This window comes from Castanea sativa, chromosome 5, assembly GCF_040712315.1.
Source record: "Castanea sativa cultivar Marrone di Chiusa Pesio chromosome 5, ASM4071231v1".
Taxonomy (NCBI): Eukaryota; Viridiplantae; Streptophyta; class Magnoliopsida; order Fagales; family Fagaceae; genus Castanea; species Castanea sativa.
In genome coordinates, this window is record NC_134017.1 from 42,666,173 (window position 1) to 42,687,240 (window position 21,068).

The 21,068-nt window shown below is 33.4% G+C and overlaps 2 long non-coding RNA genes across 2 annotated transcripts; both read right to left on the bottom strand.

Moving 5' to 3' along the window:
* Positions 1-7,123: 7,123 nt before the first annotated feature.
* Positions 7,124-9,721, bottom strand: LOC142633309 (uncharacterized). The gene is made up of 3 exons (XR_012843868.1): positions 8,571-9,721; positions 8,256-8,463; positions 7,124-7,595 (listed from the first exon to the last, which is right to left on the bottom strand). It is a non-coding gene; the product is annotated as an uncharacterized LOC142633309 (long non-coding RNA).
* Positions 9,722-9,777: 56 nt separating this feature from the next.
* LOC142634007 (uncharacterized) lies at positions 9,778-12,883 on the bottom strand. The gene is made up of 3 exons (XR_012844023.1): positions 12,500-12,883; positions 10,465-10,485; positions 9,778-10,218 (listed from the first exon to the last, which is right to left on the bottom strand). It is a non-coding gene; the product is annotated as an uncharacterized LOC142634007 (long non-coding RNA).
* Positions 12,884-21,068: the final 8,185 nt, after the last annotated feature.

Genomic DNA, 21,068 nt, shown 5'->3' on the forward strand with positions numbered 1-21,068 from the left:
AAATGCAAAACTAACCCTCTAAGTTTCACAATTTTTCATTTTAGTCCTCTAAGTTTGGGTTTTGTCATTTCAGTCCTCTAAATTTCATTTCTTTCCAATCAAGTCCCCCGTTAATATGCCGTTAGTTTCTACTGTTAACTAACCAAAACAGCGTAGTTTTGGACCTTAATTAATATTTATTTATTTCTTAATCTTAGGAAAAACGTTAATTAATAAAAAATAAAAAAAAGAAAGAAAGCAAAACTGAAACCCCACCCCCACCCCCATCTGACAGATCTGAGAAACCAAGAATGAGAAAGAGGGGGAAAGAGAGAGAGAGTGAGAGATCGAGAGGGGGAAATAGAGAGATCAAGAGGGAGAAAGGGAGATCGCTGATCAGGGAGAAAGAGAGAGAAAAGAAGATTGCAGCACCGAAATCTTTGGTATCAGACATGCCAACTACAAGACAAACTGAAGTGGATGATACCTTGACAAACTGAAAATTTTACAAGTATCATAAATACTATCTTCCATTATGCCGAGAAGGATAACCAAAATTCAAAACTCTGCCAAATAGTCTTATCTCAAAGAAGGTTACCCCATGAATGTAACCCAATGCGGCAATGCCATGCTAGATTCAGCCTGCAACCTCTGCCCACAAAGTGTACACGTTGTTGTCATCTTGAAATTGTTGAATTGTTCAAACTTCAAATTGTTCATCCAAATATCTTTTTTTATCACCAACAAAACCCATCATCATAATTCCTCTTAACCAACCAAAATAAATTTTTTTTTTTTTAAAAGAGTAGTTAAATTCCGTTTGTTCAAACAAAAATACCCTCATTTGGTTCCATTGATGTAATATTTCCTCACGCGAAGAGTCATCCCAAAGCTACGGATTAAACCATGCATAAAAATTATATTGATATCCGGAACCGTAAGGCATAAACTACATCTTATATAAATTAATAAGTAGAAGCAAGTAAAAACATATACAGAAGAAATCATACAGATTGAAGAGGAAAAATTAAAGTCCATAGTTCATCCTGATTAAGGTATGAGCTAATAGTAAATCACAAATAATATTATCATTTTCAAGGATAATTAAATCAAAGCAACCATATCTTTGAATCTAATAGAGGGACCTAATGCACTTTTCCTAAATTTTACCTTTACTGTTTTGTGTTATTTGTTTGATTGTGCTTTTTGTGGATTAGGTTAATTTTTATGATGTCTTGATAGTTCAAAATTGCATTTGGGTATTAATCTGCACCACAAGGGGGTTATGTGCCATGCTTCAACTGTAAGGTTCTTTTGTAAATTATGGACAAACCACAAGAGGGTAGTTTGCATTTTCCAGGTTTTTATGTAACTAGGGAGTGGGAGTACACTTATATGGACATGACCACCCCAGAAGGCATCACTAAATCTCCCACTCCAATAGTCAGCTTTGCCTAAAATCTGCATTTACCAACCAAACTTCTTTTACAGATAAAAACACCCATGGTACAATTATTCTAGTAGGTTGACTTTGGAGTTTGGACAAAGGAGATTTACAGGAAAATCAGTACCCATGGTATGATTAGCTCAGTGTTGATTTTGAAGTTTGGACCTAGAAAATTTATAGACATATCAAGTACTTGGCTGATGCTTCCGTGCCTATTTACAGCTAGTTAAAAGAGACACATTGAAGTTAACTGACACAAACAAGATAAATATAGGCATAACTTTGCAAGATGTTCATACCCTACATAGATATCACCTATCAGCACTTGAACAAAAGAAGCATGTCACCAAATACGTAAGTATTTTTCCCAACATAATCAATATAACAAAAATGTAGTCTCCAATTAAAGAATCAAATTTTATGATGTGATGGAGGTCCAACTTTACAGCTTAGTAGAAAATTTTCACTAACTGTCCCACTGACCCTGTAAACCATCCCCCCCCCCCCCCCCCTCTCTCAAAAAAAGTCAAATATGAGCTAATTGACAGACCATTAAATTCACTGAGGGCACAAACATGCATAGTCAAAGATATGTAATTCACTGAGGGCACAAACTTTTCCTTCCTTTCCCTCAAAGAGCCAAACAAAATAAATACATACTCCTTTCCTTGGGATTTCTACTTTCTTCCCTACAACCAAAATTACAAATACAGAAGTACTTTCCTTTCATATGTGCAAGTGAGAACATATGATATATGAATGCATGGGCAACTGAGGTGCATGGATGTATGAGCATAGAATATAATCTATCCTAAGTAATGACAAATGAATGCATGGATGTATTGAGCATATGACCACATATAGTCTACCCTATGAGATGACAAGTGAAATGCATAGGCATTTGAGCAATTTATGCTAGAAAATAACATTAAAGAGTATAGCTATGCATGTTGTTAGATTTATGGTTAAGTGATTAAATTCATCATCTCCTAATAGCTTAAGCTTTTGAGACAATTGGTAATTTAACATAGTATCAGAGCAGGAAATCCTGAGTTCGATCCCTGGTTTTACTCTACCTCTCATTTAAAATGTTAAATTTCCACTTGTTGGGTCCCCACTTAAAGGGAAAATTTAGGCCCACAAGTGAGGGGGAGTGTTAGACTTATGGTTAAGTGATTAAATTTACCATTTCCTAACAGCTTAAACTTTTGAGACAATCGGTAATTTAACACATGTCATTGTGTGGCATTGGATAGAAAAGTAAATTTCATTCTTGAATTAATTACAACTAATCTCATTCCAAAGCATAGCATAACAAGTTCGTTTTGCACTTTTTCCAATAAATTCATTTTTCTCATGCAAAAAGACACAAAGAGACAAGAAAGGGATACAATGGTTAAAAGTTTATAAAGTGTGAAAAGAATGTCATTTGACAATTTTATGGTCCTTGTAGGAAATCTTTTTTATGTGAACATGTACAATCAACCGAAGGGCTGAGATGTAGAATGCATAAACATAGGGCAAGTAAGAACATGATATATGAATACACGGGCATGTAGGCATAAAATATAATTTATCCCAAGTGATGATAAATGATCATGTGACCACATATAGTCTACCCTATGAGATGACATGTGAAATGCATGGCCATGTGAGCAATTTATGATACAAAATAACATTAAAGACTATAGCTAAGCATGCAATTGCATGGCAATGGCTAGGAAAGTAAATTGCATTTTTGAATTAAAAACAAATTTTAATTACAACTAATCTCATTCCAAAGCATAGCATAACAAGTTCGTTTTGCACTTTTTCCAATAAATTCATTTTTCTCATACAAGAAGACACAAAGAGGCAACAAAGGGACATAAGTTAATGCTTGCAAATGTATAAATTAAGAATTTGACATTTGACAAATTTTAAAAGTATGTGAATTTGTACAATCAACCTAAGGGAGGACAAGTAGAGTAAATAAACATAAGAAGGGTAAGTGAGAACATATGATATATCATATATGAATGGGTGGGCATGTGAGGTGCATGAACACATGAACCTAAAATATAATCTATCCTAAGTGACGACAAATGAATGTGTGGATCTATGGATCTAAAACCCTAAACCCTATACCCTAAAACTCTTAAACCCTAAAACCTAATACCCTAAACCCTATGGACATCTAAGCATATGAGCAAAGAATATAATCATTCCTATGTGAGAGCATATGATATATGTAAGCATGGGCACGTAAGGTGCATGAATATGTGAGCATAGAATATGATCTATACTATTATTTAAGGGGCTTCACCTGTTTAGATTCACCATTTTTTAGTTCAAAAATGTCTCTATACCTCTATGTTTAAGTAGAGATAAAACTAAAGGACAATCTAGTAAAAATGCAACTCTAACTCTCACTAAAACGTTGCCTAAAAAATATGACCACTTTCCTATTAATTTTCAAATTACTTTATTCACTTATGAATTAGATGACATGTGAAATCTATAGGAATATTAGCAATTCCTTGTAGAAAATCCTTTTCATGTGAACATGTGCAATCAACCTAAAGGCTGACATGTAGCATGCATAAACATAGGGGCAAGTGAGAACATATGATATATGATTGCATGGTCATGTGAGGTGCATGAACATATGAGCATAGAATATAATCTATCCTAAGCGATGACAAATGAATGCATGGATACGTGAGCATCTGACCACATATAGTCTACCCTTTGAAATGACATGTGAAATGCAAGGGCATGTGAGCAATTTTATGTTAGAAAATAACATTAAAGAGTATACCTAAGCATGTGATTGCATGACAATGCCTAGGAAAGTAAATTGTATTCTCAATTCAAATACAACTAACCACATTCCAAAGTATAGAATAACAAGTTCGATTAGTATTTTTTTCATTCAACACATTTTTCTCATACAAAAAGACACATAGAAACAACAAAGGGATATAAAGGTTATATGCATACAAATGAATAACTTAAGAAGTTGACAATTGACAAATTTTAGAAACATGTGAACCTATACAATCAACCCAAGGGATGACAAGTAGAATGCATAAACATATGGGCAAGTGACAACATCTGATATATGAATGCATGGGCATGTGAGGTGCATGAACATGTGAGTGTTGAATATGATCTATCCTAAGTGGGAACAAATGAATGAATGAGTATAAGGGTCTAAACTCTAAACCCTAAACCCTAAACCCTAAAATCTAAACCCCTAAACCCTAAAGCATGGACATGTGAGCAAGGAATATAATCAGTTCTAAGTGAGGATATATGTTATATGAATGCATTGGCATGTGAGATGCATGAACATGTGAGCATAGAATATAATCTTTCCTAGGAGATTACATGAAGGCATGTGAGGTGCATGAATGCATGAATATGAGAGTATATGAGCACATATAGTCTACCCTAGGAGATTACATGTGAAATGAATGGGCATGTTAGCAATTTAGGGTAGAAAATAACATTAAATAGTATAGCTATCCATGTGATTGCATGGCATTGGCTAAGAAAGTAAATTGCATTCTTGAATTAAATACAACTAACCTCATTCCAAAGCATAACATAACAAGTTCAATTAGCCCTTTTTCCTTTCAACGCATTTTTCTCATGCTAAAAGATGCAAAGAAACAACAAATGGATATAAAGGCTAAATGTTTATAAAGTGTGAGAAGAATGTCATTTGAAAATTTTATTATGCTTTGTTAGACTTATGATTAAGTGATTAAATTCACCATTTCCTAATAGCTTAACCTTTTGGGACAATCGATAATTTAACATGGTATCAGAGTAGGAGATCCCGAGTTTGATCACTGGTTTTACTCTACCTCCCATTTAAAATGTTAAATTCTCACTTGTTGGGCCCCCACCTATAAAGGGAAAGTTTAGGCCCACAAGTGAGGGGGAGTGTTAGACTTATGATCAAGTGATTAAATTCACCATTTTCTAATAGCTTAAGCTTTTAGGACAATCGGTAATTTAACATGCTTGAAGAAAATCCTTTTTATTTTGAAATTTAGAATTGGAATGGTGATTCTTTTTACCTCGAGGACTTTTGTCCAAATTTTGAACTTTAGGGGGTTTAAAACGTAATTTTGAGAGGTTTTGGGGTCAATGTAATTTTGTGACTATTGGAAAAGTTTTGTAGTTAAAAATGTAATTTGGAAAATTTGTGGGGTCAAAAATGGAATTTGAAAACAAATTGGGGTTTAAAAAGTAATTTTGATAGGTTTTGGGGTCAAGCGTAATTTTGTAAATTTATTTGCTCTCTCTCTCTTCCCCTCTCCCTCTCTTAGAGATACGGCAATTCGTGAAAAATTAGGACACAACACAATAAAGAGACAATTAATTTAATTTATATATGTGTGTGTGTGTAAGTATCTAGGTAATTTATATATAGGTATTTTATCTAGGAAGCAGAGACACTTCATTTGAAATGTTTGACTCGTGTTGTACTCATGCCCGTGCTTCCTAGGTAAGGGCTAATTTTTCAAAAATTTCTATGTAGGCAGTATCGTACCCGTACCCGTACCTGTACCCATTCCCATAACCATGCTTCCTATGTAGTGTATAAACATTTTTTTTTTTTGTTTATTTTAAGTTTTCAAAATTAATAACTATCAAAATCTTTAAAAACATATCTAAAACACCAAAGAAGGTAAATATGTCTGTTATATAAGCCATGACTCTAGCATTTCTATATTACTGACCAAAACTCACCAGTAGGATATTGGAGGGTAGTTGAAACCGGCATATTGAGGGAATTGCAGATAGATCCCAAGAACCAATAAAATTGCATTCTTTTTTTTGCAGCAGCAACTTCAGGTCCAGTAGATCCATTAGCCCCCATAGACTTCAAGAGTGTCTAATGCAATTAAAAAGATAAGTCCAACAGCTCATAGATTCATGCTTTTACAAAAAGTTTAAGGGGCTCCAAAGCATAAAGAAAATTTGAATCCCATAAATATATGACATCATAATTAGTTATGAGTAACAAATTTTAGGAATCCCATTAGGCCATGACAACATTATCGACATCCAACTTGAATGTCAATGTATTACAGAATTGACAGAATATTATCAATGGTTTTTTTTATAAGTGACAGAATGGTATCTATGGTATCTGGACCACACAAAACTTTATAGCTCAAGCCAATAAATGATAGGTTTCAGGTCCCGTAAAAGATGCAAATTGCTGTTGCAGGCAATGGTTAAGAAAAAGGTTCATGAGTTTTACAAAATGTATCTCCAGAGCCATGAGGACCATGACAATGGCAATCCATCACCAATTTCAAATTAAATGAATCTCTCTCTAGTTTAGGATGTTCAGCAGTTACATGAGTTCAGGGAAAAATAATAATTTCTCACACCGATTATTCATCAGCATAAGTTTATATGCAAAGAAAAGAATGCAACTTTTGACATGTGAACAGTGAGGCAGTATTAGCAATTCCAATTTATCACTACCATTGGGCATGGCTTAGAATCATGACACCAAAGACAACCCTGCCTTAGAATGCTTCACCACTTGATGCATATTATTTTCTTTACAAAAATTTATTAGAATTATTTTATTATAAATTTTTTCGTTCATGTCTGACTTTAGGCACAATGAGCAAACCTTAGTATGATCCACTATTACTCTCATGTGACAAATAATTGATTCTTCTCTAACTTTGTTACATGTTCAAAACCTACTCTTCTCTACTTCAACAAATTTGAACAATTGAGTCTCACCTAAAAAAACAAAAAAACAAAACAAAACAAAGGATCTAAAACTACTTCAAAAATCAATGACTGCTAATTAGCAATTGTAGTTACCTATAGAAAAATTAGTCAGGTTATAATATGGCATAGTTGACTACCAAAAATATCCGTAGGCCATAATGAGAATAATATACAAATTACCTCCTCCATAAAAATTAGCATTGAATTATTCCATTTTAGTTTCAAAAACCTTTGGGGTTGATGGAAGTATGGAGATGCTATTATCAAGACTTCGATAGAAACCAGAAACTTCTTTATCAATAAGAACTTTTGCACCATTGGAAATTTCCACAACAACTAAGTAAGTTGGAATTATAGTGCTGGATGCATACTCCTTTGCAGCTAATGGCTGCTGATTCCAGAATGCAGCGGCATCCTACAAGATTAATGAAATTACCAGAAAATCATTTATGACAAATAACTAAGCTACACACTGTTGGAATTATGTTGCTTAACTAAAAAAAAAAAAGCCAAAAATGCAAAATTGAATCCATATTTTTATATAAATATATTGCCGCAAGACATAAATGAATTGATGAATAAGATACTAAACACCAATGGAAAAATGAATGTAAAAGCCAGATAGCTATTGTGAGCCCCCTGGCTATATATGAAAGACAAACTAAAAAAATGTTCCCTGTTTGTTTTTGGTTGTCAAGTTAATGTTTTGCCTGAATGAGGAATTTTGAAATGGAATTTTACTCAAAGTTCTAATTTGGGAATTTCTAATGTTCATTTGCTTTCTTTGGATTAACAAGAAAGTTTATACAAAAAAAAAAAAAAAATCCATGGATTTTTCAAACATCTAAATCCAAAGCCTAAAATCCATGCAAAGAGGTACCCTTAAAAAAATTTATAATTTAAATTGCGGTGGGCCCATGTGTGAGGTAGTAGGCTAATTTGTGAATTTTTGTTGTGTGCCTAGCTTTATTAAATTTCTCAATGATATACAAAATAAATAAGACTGCCCAATTTCTACGAAACAACAAAATATGCCCTAACAATGCCTCCAAACAGTAAAGTTGAGATTTCTTACCATGTTAGCTTTAAGAAGAGTGTATATATGATTTCAAGTTCAGATCTGCAGGCATCAAACTCTTCAATCTTCTTCCATTTCTTTTTTAAAGAATCTTCACTTCTTTCCTCTCTGCACATAGTTTATTCAAACGCTGTACTTCAGCAATCAGTCTGTTCAAGCTAGCCCTCAACCCTGCAGCTTCTCACTGCTTGAGCCAGACCACCAACTGCACCAACAAAGAAGCATAAGGATGACAGTTTTTCCACTTCACAGTATCCAAACCAAGAACCATCAGGCCTTTCCAAGTTGAATGAGACAATAGGAACCCCATACTCTTTAATTTAGCTCCAGAACCATAAAGATGGATGTTAGGTACGCATTCAGTAATAGCTTGTGTTGGATCCTATATAGAAAATAGCTAAATAAGCTACAATCATCAATTGAAATAATCATGAAAGTGAAAGTTCCTTGAATTATCCAGCATTACCAAATCCATTTTAAAATCATAGCTACAGTTAAACACACAAAAATCAATAGATTGAGTGGAAATTGAAATACTATGTGATTAATGTAAAGACACTTATATTGTGCACTACTTATAAACCTGTCAACAACAGCGTAAGGGAAGACCCAGTAAATTGATGATGAAATGATTTCATCATCTGCCTTTCATCTTTGTTTTAGTTCTGTTGCAAAGGAGGTTTAAGAATTTCAATCTGACGCTGAGGACTCTAGAAGTGTCGATGATGACCCTGATGACTGTGGTCCATGTAGTGACAACGATCATTCGGTTGTAAATCAGGAAATTCCAATTTAAGAAAATTCAAGTATATCAACTGTCATAATAGTCGAAATAACATACTGATTGTACACAATGAAATTGATGAAAGCCATCCAGGAGAAGTATGGTTGTTTGGATTGATGGACAGTGAATATTCAGATTTAAGCATAGAAGAAAAGTTGAATGCATTAGTGGCTCTAACTGATCTTCTTCTTGCCGGATCTGGTATCAGAGTAGAGGTAATTTTGAAGTGCTTTTGTTTTGTTTTTTTTCACAGCAAGGACCTATTAATGAAAGATCTGCATCCCTTCGTACTATAAATCTGTTCAACAGTGAATGTTTCTACATTACTTAAGGTCTTTGGTGAAACCAAAATGAATATGATTATTCAAGGACATTCTTCTTGCTTCTTACCATATCATCATCTTTTCAAATTGGATTTGGGTTCAACAACTGTGGTTTCAAATAAAGTAATATCACTTGAAAGACTTGAAAGAGATGAACATATTAAAGACTCCAGTTCTTCAGTTGTACTGGCAAGATTCAATCTTTAAAAAAAATCATTACTAATATAAGTCACCAGAACACTAATTTATCATCCTTCAAAGTAATGATGATAGTGAGAATGATAAACAGCAACATGGTCAACATCCATTCTCTCCTAACCTAACAAGTGAACTCAATATTCTAGTAACTAACTGGCAATGACTTTGCCAACTCAGAAATTTCAACCCATCATTTCCTTGCTCTAACAAAATTTTAAACAATTTGCACTTCAAAGTGCATGGGCGAAGACCAAACTTCACCATGAGGCTCAATTCCTAGACAACATAAACAAGGAAGATTAAAATTCAAAAATTAAATATTACACATATTTGTAGGTCTACTAAACAAAAAAAGGTTTTGATTTAGGGTAGAAAGTAGAAGAACCAATTGATATAAATTAAAAAAACAAAACAAAACCCTCATCCTGCAGCTTCTATGAGCATTAAAGCAACAAATAACACATATAAGAAGAGATAAGCACATGCACACAAATACTCAAACAACACATATTTAGTAAGTCATTTGGAAAATAAAGAGAGATATTGTATTCTATTCCTTCAAACACAGCATCTTTGCTTCCAGCAATAGTCCCATTCCAGCAGAATATAATGTCTTCCTCGGGGAAGGCAGATATATGCCAGATTCTCCACTCATCTGTAATTTAGGTTTTAAAACAAAAAAATAAAAAATAAAAAATAATACAAACCCTAGATCACCAGAATAACTTGCTGTTTGGTTGATTAGAAAGCAAGGAACTAAAAAGATCTAAATTTTTTAAAAACCTTATATTATTTCTCAATAACAAAAGAAAAACCAATCTCAATTTATAGACAAACTTAGGTTTTAAAACATCCAGGACTATAAAAAATAAAAATATAAAGTAAGTCACAAAGTTCTTACCATTAAGGCCATCAGTTCAGACTGCAACATGTTTCATAAGACAATAACAAAGGAAACTGAATTAGAAACCCTACAAACCCCATAAAAATAAAAATAAAAATAAAAAAATCCAATTCAAACATACAAGTTTTCAACTTCTATATTCTCAGAGATTCAAAAATAAACAAAAAGGCAATACCCTAAAAAACCCCATCTAGCATTCTAAGTAACCCTTTTACAAATAGAAGGCACAGGTCATGAACCCAATATCCATGCAAACTCAGAAACAAAAACCCAATACAAGAACTCAATAACCCATAAAAAATAGACAAACCCAGACCCCAAAACAACCCATTTATCCTCTAAGAAACCTTCCAACAAACAGATTGTCTAAATACATTCAATAATCATCAACATATAATTAAAGAAAAGTCACAAAAAATAAAGAAAAACCCATATTCTTGACAAACCCAAATCTACCTTTTGAGAACAGGGGAGTATCAACGGTCTTAGCAGGAGGGTTTGGGTGCTTCTGTGCCGCAGCCACAGCCACAGCCACATTAGTATTGTCTTGGTAGCCATAGGTATAAAAATACCCTTATTTCTTGTTATTCCTTTTGGGGTTTCAAAAAGCAGAGAGTATTGTCTTGGTAGCCATAGGTATAAAAATACCCTTATTTCTTGTTATTCCTTTTGGGGTTTCAAAAAGCAGAGAGGGACAGAGTTTCAACTTTCAAGAAACCCCAACAAGAAATAAACAAAAAAAGATATCTCGATGCATATTCTTTTTTTTATAGAAACTTATTAGAAATATTTTATTATAGATTTTTTCATTCATGCTTGACTTAGGCACAATGAGCAAACCTTAGTATGATCAACTATTACTCTCATGTGGTGACCACTCATTGATTCTTATCTATCTCTCTCATGTGACGACTAATTAATTCTTATCTAACTCTGTTACATGTTCAAAACCTACTTTATCTACTTCAACAAATTGAACAATATTGATGAGTTCTATTATCATCTTCCATCTATTCCATCTATTTCACAATAATGTTATCCAATATAATACATAAAGTTACACGATAAAATACAAGGCTCAACATAAAGTTATCACCTCTGAAGGATCCACACAAATGACCATAACAATGTGCCAATTGGGATGACAATATTGATGAGTTTTATTAACCTCTTCCATCTTTTTCACACTAAGTCATCCAAAAAGGATTCTGACAATATGCAGCAAGTAGCCTGGAAGTGGTTCCCCAACTTTACAGACAATTTTTTCACATTAACTAACTAGGATACTAAAGAGATGAATGCATTGAATGCATTAGAACAAAGAAAACCATAGGGAAATTTTGATTGTAAAATCTCATGCCCATTGATATTATGTTTACAAAGCTGGAAACCTAGAAGTAATTTCCCTTAACTACATATCACTTATAAATAATCACAATACAAAGATGCATGCCTTAATCTTTGCATGAAGTATTATTTTTACAATAAAACTTATATAACCTATCCAAATATGTATATATATGAAAGACATTGATTATTTTGTTCTGAAAAATCAACAAGAAAATCTGGATTTCAAAATCTCAAGCCCATTAACCATTATGCTTGTAGAAATCAAATGTGAACCATGTATGTCTAAAATCAAGTTTCTTATCATACCAGGAAAAAATGAGATGGAAAAAATAAAAACAAACATAAATTTCTTCTTCAGTTTTGACATACCTAAAACCTACAAACAGTTCGCTTTAAGCACAAGTGCCTCAATAAGTGTGTAAAAAGATCTAACAATAAAACTCTTCTTCTAAAGAAATACACAATTTTCCACTTTAAACTAACTGAGAACAGAATATTGAAAATGTCTAACAATAAGGGAATCAAATCTACAATAACAGACAAAAATATCTATTTTTTAGTAAAATATCTTAAAGGAACAATGACATGGAACAAGTATCAAGTAAACATACTCTAATCATGGCAATGTTTTAGCGAGATCATTAATAAATAGTAACTGGAACCATATTATATACAGACTTACCTTGAATTGCCAAAGACTGCCCACATTTTGCAATGCATCTCCAACACCAAGTGAATTTGAGGAAACTGCGTTGACTTCCATGTAAACGTTTTACAAGTTATTGACACAAGCCCAAGCCTCTGCAGCTTTATTCTGTGCATCATTAGTAGCCAAAAATTGTTGAACATGAGATAACTGTGTACAAGAAGACATACCAGAATCAATTCAACAACTTAAAAAAATCAACTGAGCGGGGGCAAGGGGGGGAGAGAGAGAGAGAGCAGATGTAGATTGGGCAAGGTTACAATGACAATGTTGACTTCTAAAAGTTCTACAACATGAAGATGTTACAATAGTATATAGCCAACCCGCCTTAGAATGCTGCACATCTTGATGCATATTCTTTTCTTTACAAAAACTTATTGGAATTATTTTATTATATATTTTTTCGTTCGTGCCTAACTTAGGCACAATGAGCAAATTTTAGTATGATCCACTATTACTCTCATGTGACCACTAATTGATTCTTTTCTAAGTCTATTAGATGTCAACGGATTTGAACAATTGAAGAAAACTTACCTTTTTTTTTTTTTAAGAAATATAGTCTCACCTAAAAAAAAGGATCTAAAACTTCTACAAAAAATGAATGACTGTTAATTAGCAATTGTAGCGACCTATAGAAAAATTAGTCAGATTGTAAAACGGCATAGTTGATTACCTGCAATATCCATAGTCTATACTCAATGAGAATAATATAAAGATTACCTCTTCCATAAAAATTGGCATTAAATTGTTCCGTTATAGTTTCAAAATCTGTGGGGTTGATGGAAGCAGGTGGAGGCTGTTATCAGGACTTTGATAGAAGTCATCAATTTGTTAGCAACCACATCAATCTGATCTTGTGCTTGCAATGAATCTAATGGATCATCCTCATGGAAGAGGTGAGGGGCAATCAAAAGAGGAGGAGAGGGGGGGGGGGGGCTACTATGAGAGTTGAAGTGTTGAACCCAATTCTGTGCCAGAAACCCCCACTCAAGAACGAGACTAGAACGTGATAGCAAAGGAATGAGCTTTTCCAGGTTTTAATTTGATTGCTAGGCTTGTTCAGTATCTTCTACTCATGTAACTGTAAGAATACTTTACATTGATTAATGAAAATATTTGCTCATCAAAAGCTTTGTGCCCCACAAAGACAGGTTAATCAAGCGGAAATGTAAATGTAATATATCTCCTGTTTCTTTTACCAAAAAAATATATATATTTCCTCTATTTCTTGGCTGGTCTATATTTTTTTGTTAAACAGAACTTGTCCTTCGCCATGTTTTGAATTTTATCAAGTTTTTCCATATCCATGACAAAGGAATTCTAATTGTTGATAATTAAAGAAACTCCAGCATCCTCAATCACAGAATTACTATAGGAAAAGTTAGTTACCTTTTGCATATACAAACCTTTTACTTTTGGTCAGACCTCCAAAGTATCCTAGTTCCCTATACAGAATTTTTTTTCCATTTAACTTTAATTTTCTAAGAATATCGTTAGTTGTCCTGTTGCAAAAGAAAGTGGGAAACTGGTATCTCGAGTTTTAAAAACTCGAGATTAATGGTTGAACTCGAGTTTTAAAAACTCAAGACCCAAGCGGTGGAAGTTGAAGTGAACAAAATTCCATGTGGAACTCGAGTTCTAACATTTTTCCCTTTCAGCTCAGCCTTCGTCGTCTTCTTCATCTTCCCCTGTATTTTCAGTGGATCTCAAACGGAGGCAACCCATTTCTCCAAGAATGTAGCAATAACACACAAAATTATGGATCTGAAGCAACCCAGAATTATTACCAAAATCAGTCCCATCTCCTCCAGCCTCCGTCGTCAGATCGTTATGGGTTTCTTCTTCTTCTTCATCATCTTCGATTCTTGTTTGATTTTCGATTAGTTCGGGTTTCTTCATCATCTTTTGCTTCTGTCGATTAGTTCGTATCTTTGTTTCTTGTTTCTTCCGTCGTCAGATCGTTATGAGTTTCTTCTTCTTCTTCATCATCTTCTGCTGGGTTTCTCTGTTTTTCTTTGGGTTTCTTTGTTTTTCTTCTACTGGGTTTTTGATTTTCTTCTACTGGGTTTTCTTCTTCATCATCTTCTGCTGGGTTTCTCTGTTTTTCTTTGGGTTTCTTTGTTTTTCTTCTACTGGGTTTTCTTCAACGACGTTCTGCTGGGTCTTTGCTGTTTTGTGGAACTTGAGTCTTACAGACTCGAGATCTATGTGGCATTTTCTGGAATTTGCTGTCCAGCGAGTGTTTGAGAGTTTTAAAATGGAACTCGAGTTTCTAAAACTTGAGATGCTATTTTGTTAATACGTTTCAGATGTGTGTTAACTTACTATATTGTCCTTCCTCACACTGCTATTCTGAAAATTGCCTCTCCCTATACACGTGAAACACACACTGTCACACACACACACACACACATATATATAAGAAACTTTTGTTGAGATTAAAAAATAGACCACATACATGAAAGATATTTAGCGACCGTAAGAAATGATATGTGGTGAACTACAACATAAGGGTAGATATTAGTGTTTCTTACAGAATAATCAGTATTTAATTAATAATTTATATTTCTTTGCACTTTTGCTCAAGAACCAGAAGTAAAAATCAAAATAACGGACAGTTTCTTTCTTCGCACTTAGTTCAGTCCAGTTGTCCTTCAGTTTCACTAAAAAACTTGTAACTTCAGTAAAATGAAAAATGACTTCACATATCAGAAAAGATTATACTTGACTACACAATATATGATTTAAACTATGGAATTAAATTACAACTTCAAATTAAACACAAATCTTCTAAGAAACTAATAATTAAACTACTTACCTGCGCTGAATTTATGATATAGATAACCCTCCATACTTAAATGTTTATGAAGCTGTACATAAGCAACAAATTCCACATGGAGAATGCAATTAAAAGTATATTTTTCACATGAAACTACCAGTACCGCTAGAAAAACTAATCAGTAATCAACATGGTTTGATTCACATGAAAATGCATAATATGTAATGGTATGGCCATTAAATTTTCCTTGGTGCAACTTAAGAGCTACCATTGTTATTATAATTCATTGGTTAGATATATGACATATGGCCTGTGTGGTCAGGTTATTTTAAGATATCAGCTTCCTCTTTTCAAAGCTCTGATATTTAGAAGCCATTTTTGGAATTTGGCCTTGTAGTGGTTTCCAATTTCATCATGAGTTTTTTTCCTTTTGGGTCAGCCCCCTAAATAGATGCAGACATGAATTTCTTAACCCAGTGGTGATTGAAAGCATTTTATAAGGATGTCTTTATTGAACTTTGAATTGCTAACAGAAAAGAAAACAAAAAATATGTACTGGAGAGGGAATCTAAAAATAGCTGAATTGATTCCCTAGAAGTAAAGCCCCATGCACAAGACCAATCAAACAAGGTCCCTGCAAATAAAGCTAGGAGCTGATCCCCAGTAAGCTCCATATCAGCCACAAATGCCTCCCTATAAGTAGCAATCTCAAATAAAAACGGGAAGGGTGATCAATGTTTAAATGGTTTCATGTTTTGGGCTCTAGTTAGATCTCACACTATGCATGCTTTCTTGGTTTTTAGTATTGAGCAATAGTGGGGTCTCATAATAAGAATTTCTCATCAATTTTATTTAATCATTTAACCTTATGTGGATAGAGTTATGAAGGCTTGAGGAGTTTGGTATTTTGAATAATTTTCCAATGTCTCTGCTAAGGTCTGTAGTCTCCAGTGGATATGATTTCCCCTTTTATGGCACTAGGCTGCACTTTAGACTCTCCCTTGTTACAGAAGCTTCTAATTTCTTGACTTGATAAGCATCTTAACTTATTCAAATAAAGATAATCCCTGATTATTTTGGTCATAGATAATCATTCCTCTAGTTTCTCTTTAGGCTGTGTTCAGTTGGCAACAATTTAAGTTAAGAATTTAATATTCTTGGGAGTTACCAAAATTATGGGTGTTCAGTTGGGAGGATGGATTTTGGTGGGCCTAGGTGGAAAATCCTCCTACCCCATTTTCCATCCTTTCTCATTTCTACCAAACCAAACATTGGAAAAATCCCATTTTCCTTCTTCCATTTTCCATCCTCCCTCTTTTCCACCCAACCAAATGGACCATTAAGCACTTGATGTTCCTATGCTAGTTAGAATGACTAAGGAAATAGCAGTAACTTCTTGCTAGAGTTTTGCCTTTTATTTCACCTTTTGAACCAGATAATACCATTAATACGAGAGTAGTTTCTAAATTCATTTCAAAGATCTGCTCTTCCTAAAAAACTATCTACAACCTTAAATTTCACTCATATAGTATTTTAAGATTGATATATAGAGCTCCTCGCAGTAATAAATATGCTTAGCAAAGGCAATAACCAGGGACAGAGCTAGAAGTAAAATCAAGGGGGGCAAAGTAAAAACAATTAATTTTCATAAAAATCTAAATTAACATTCATTTAGTACTAACAAAATGCCAACAACAAAAAGGACACAAAATAACTATTTTTAAATACTTTGCAACACAATTATTTATTAAAAGAGAAGTCATTCTTTTAATGTCAAAAATCATTACAAAATGTTATGCAATTTGTCTGAAAATCATCTTCAATTTTATTATAAATCCTATTTTTAAGAACTATATAAACTAATTATAGTTGCTAAATTTATTAAAAATAAATAAATAAATAAATAAAACAAGATAATAATAAATTAAAAATCAACACATAATCACAATGTCACGAACAAGATACTAAACAGTGTCGTAGTGTTGTTGTGGCTCCACCTTTATAGCCTGTTATTAACTAGTTATAATAAACAAGTCAGTTTTTTCTTGAGTTACTAATCTAATCAATTTAAGGGTCAAACATTTACTAGTCTAAGCAAGTCCAACTTTCTAAAAAGAGAATAATGAGATATGCTACATGTTTTGCAGTTGTGGCTCCACCTTTATAGCTTGTTATTAACTAGTTATAATAAACAAGTTAGTTTTTTCTTGAGTTACTAATCTAATCAATTTAAGGGTCAAACATTAACTAGTCTAAGCGAGTCTAACTCTCTAAAAAGAGAATAATGAGACATACATGTTTTGCGGTTGTGGCTCCACCTTTATAGCCTGTTATTAACTAGTTATAATAAACAAGTCAGTTTTTCTTGAGTTACTAATCTAATCAACTTAAGGGTCAAACATTAACTAGTCTAAGCGAGTCTAACTTTCTAAAAAGAGAATGATGAGATATGCTACATGTTTTGCGGTTGTGGCTCCACCTTTGCAGCCTGTCCTTTGAAGATGTTAATTAGATGAGGGCATCTGTCCCTACAACTCACTTATAGGTAAATGTATTTTTAAAAATAAAATAAATAAATAAAAAAAACTTAAATGCATTAAAGAGAGAAAGAGAGTCAGAGGGTGAAAAGATTTGAGATTGTGAAAAAGACATACCACTAAATTCAATTCACAGATACCTGGAAAGAAGAACAAGATGCAGATAGACATCATTGGCATAATGGCGTGGAGCGGGATATTTTCTTAACAAGCCAAGAAATAGGTTGTTTGGGCCAATTTTATCTTCTTTTTGTTATAGTTTGGGTTATATATTATTTGGTGCAGGGTTGGGAAAATTTTTATTTGCTTAACAAGCCAAAAAATATGTTAGAGGGCCAAATATAATTTTCTTGATATATGGGCATGCAAATGAGCATGTGAGGTGCATGAACATGTGAGCATAGAATATAATCTATTGTGATTGATGCAAGGACATGTTAGCAATTTATGCTAGAAAATAAAATTAAAGAGTATAACTATGCATGTGATTGCATGACAGGAAAGTAAATTGCATTCTTGAATTAAATACAACCAACCTCATTCCAAAGTATAGCATAACAAGTTTGGTTTGCACTTTTTCCCGTCAACTTATTTTTCTCATGCAAAAAGACAAAAAGAGACAACAAAGGGATACAATGGTTAAATGTTTATAAAGTATGGGAAGAATGTTATTTGACAATTTTATTGTTCTTGTAGGAAATCCTTCTTATTTGAACATAAACTAAGTGATGACATGTAGAATGCATAAACATAGGGGCAAGGAAGAACGTATGATATATGAATGCAAGAGCATGTGAGGTGCAAGAGCATATGAGCACAGAATATAATCTATCCTAAATGATGACAATTGAATGCATGGATATGTGAACATGTGACCACATATAGTCTACCCTATGAGATGACATGTGAAATGCATGGGCGTTTGAGCAATTTATGCTAGAAAATAACATTATAGAGTCTATGCATGTGATTGTGTGGCATTGGTTAGGAAAGTAAATTGCATTGTTGAATTAAATACAACAAACTCATTCATAGCATAACAAGTTCATTTTTCACTTTTTGCCATCAACGCATTTTTCTCATACAAAAAGACATAGAGATAACAAAGGGATACAATGGTTAAAAGCTTAAGTGAACATATACAATCAACCTAAGGGCTGAGATCTAGAATGCATAAATAAAGGGGCAACTTAGAACATATGATACATGAATGCATGAGCATGTGAGCATAAAATATAATCTATCCTAAGTGATGATAAATGAATGCATGGATATGTAAGCATGTGAGCACATATAGTCTATTCTATGAGATGACATATGAAATGTCTAGGCATGTGAACAATTTATGATAGAAAATAACATTAGAGTATAGATAAGCATGACAATGTCTAGGAAAGAAAATTGCATTCTAAATACAACCAACCTCATTCGAAAGCATATCATAACATGTCCGGTTTGCACTTTTTCCCTTCAACATATTTTTCTTATGTAAAAAGACATAAAGAGACAACATAGGGATACTATGGTTAAATGTTTATAAGCTGTGAGAAGAATTTGATTTGAAAATTTTTTTGTCCTTGTAGGAAATCTTTTTTATGTGAACATGTACAATCAACCTAAGGGCTGACATGTAGAATGCATAAACATAGGGGCAAGGAAAAATGCATGATATATAAATGCATGAGCATGTGAGGTGCATGAACATTTGAGCATAGAATATAATCTATCCTAAGTAATGACAAATGAATCCAAGGATATTTGAAAATGTGAGATGACAAGTGAAATGCATGGGCCTTTGAGCAATTTATGCTAGAAAATAACATTAAAGAGTATAGCTAAGCATGTGATTGCATGGCAATGGCTAAGAAAGTAAATTGCACTCTTGAATTAAATACAACGAACCTCATTCCAAAGCATAGCATAACAAGTTCGATTAGCACTTTTTCCTTTTGACACATTTTTCTCAAACAAAGAGACATATAGAGACAACAAAGGGATATAAAGATTACTTGCTCACAAATGGATATTATTAGAACTTGACATTTGACAAATTTTAGAAGCATGTGAACATGTACAATCAACCTATGGGATGACAAGTAGAATGCATAAACATATGGAAATTGAGAACCTATGATATACAAATGCATTGGTATGTAAATTGACTGGATATGTGTATCTAAAACCCCAAACTCTTAACACATCTTAGACCCCAAACACTGAACCCTATAGCCTAAAGCATAAAACTTGAAACCCTAAACCTTAAAGCATGGTCATGCGAGCAAATGAGCATAGAATATAATTAGTCCTAAATGAGAACGTATAATATATGAAAGGATAGGCATGTGAGGTGCACAAATGTGTGAGCATAGAATATAATCTATCCTGAGTGATTGCAAATAGATGCATGAATATGTGAGAATGTGAGTACATATAGTCTACCCAAGGAGATGACATGTGAAATGCATGGGCATGTTAACAATTTATGCTAGAAAATAAAATTAAAGAGTATAGCTACAAATGTGATTGTGTGGCACTAGCTAGGAAAGTAAATTGCATTCTTAAATTAAATACAACCAACCTCATTCAAACCGTAGCATAAAAAGTTTGGTTTGCACTTTTTCCCTTCAACATATTTTTCTCAAGCAAAAAGATACAAAGAGACAACAAATGGATACAATGGTTAAATATTTATAAAGTTTGAGAAGAATGTCATTTGACAAATTGATTTTCTTGTAGGAAATCCTTTTTATTTGAACATGTACAATCAACATAAGGTCTGACATGTAGAATGCATAAACATAGGGGCTAGGAAGACCATATAATATATGAATGCATGAGCATGTGAGATGCTTGAACATGTGAGAATAACATATAATCTATACTATGTGATGACAACTGAATGCATAGATATGTTAGCATGTGACCACATATAGTCTACCCTATTAGATGACATGTGAAATGTATGGGAAATTAAGCAATTTATGATACAATATAACATAAATAGTATAGCTAAGATTGCGATTGAAAGTCAATGGCTAGAAGTGTGGGCCCCACACGCAAGGACTCGTGTGCTCATAAGGGGGGTGGACTATACTTCACTATGAATAGTATAGCTAAGATTGTGATTGCGATTGCAAGGCAACAACTAGAAGTGTGGGCCCCATACACGAGGACGCGTGTGCTCATAAGGGGGGTGGACCATACTTCACCATGAGGCTCAAATCCTTGA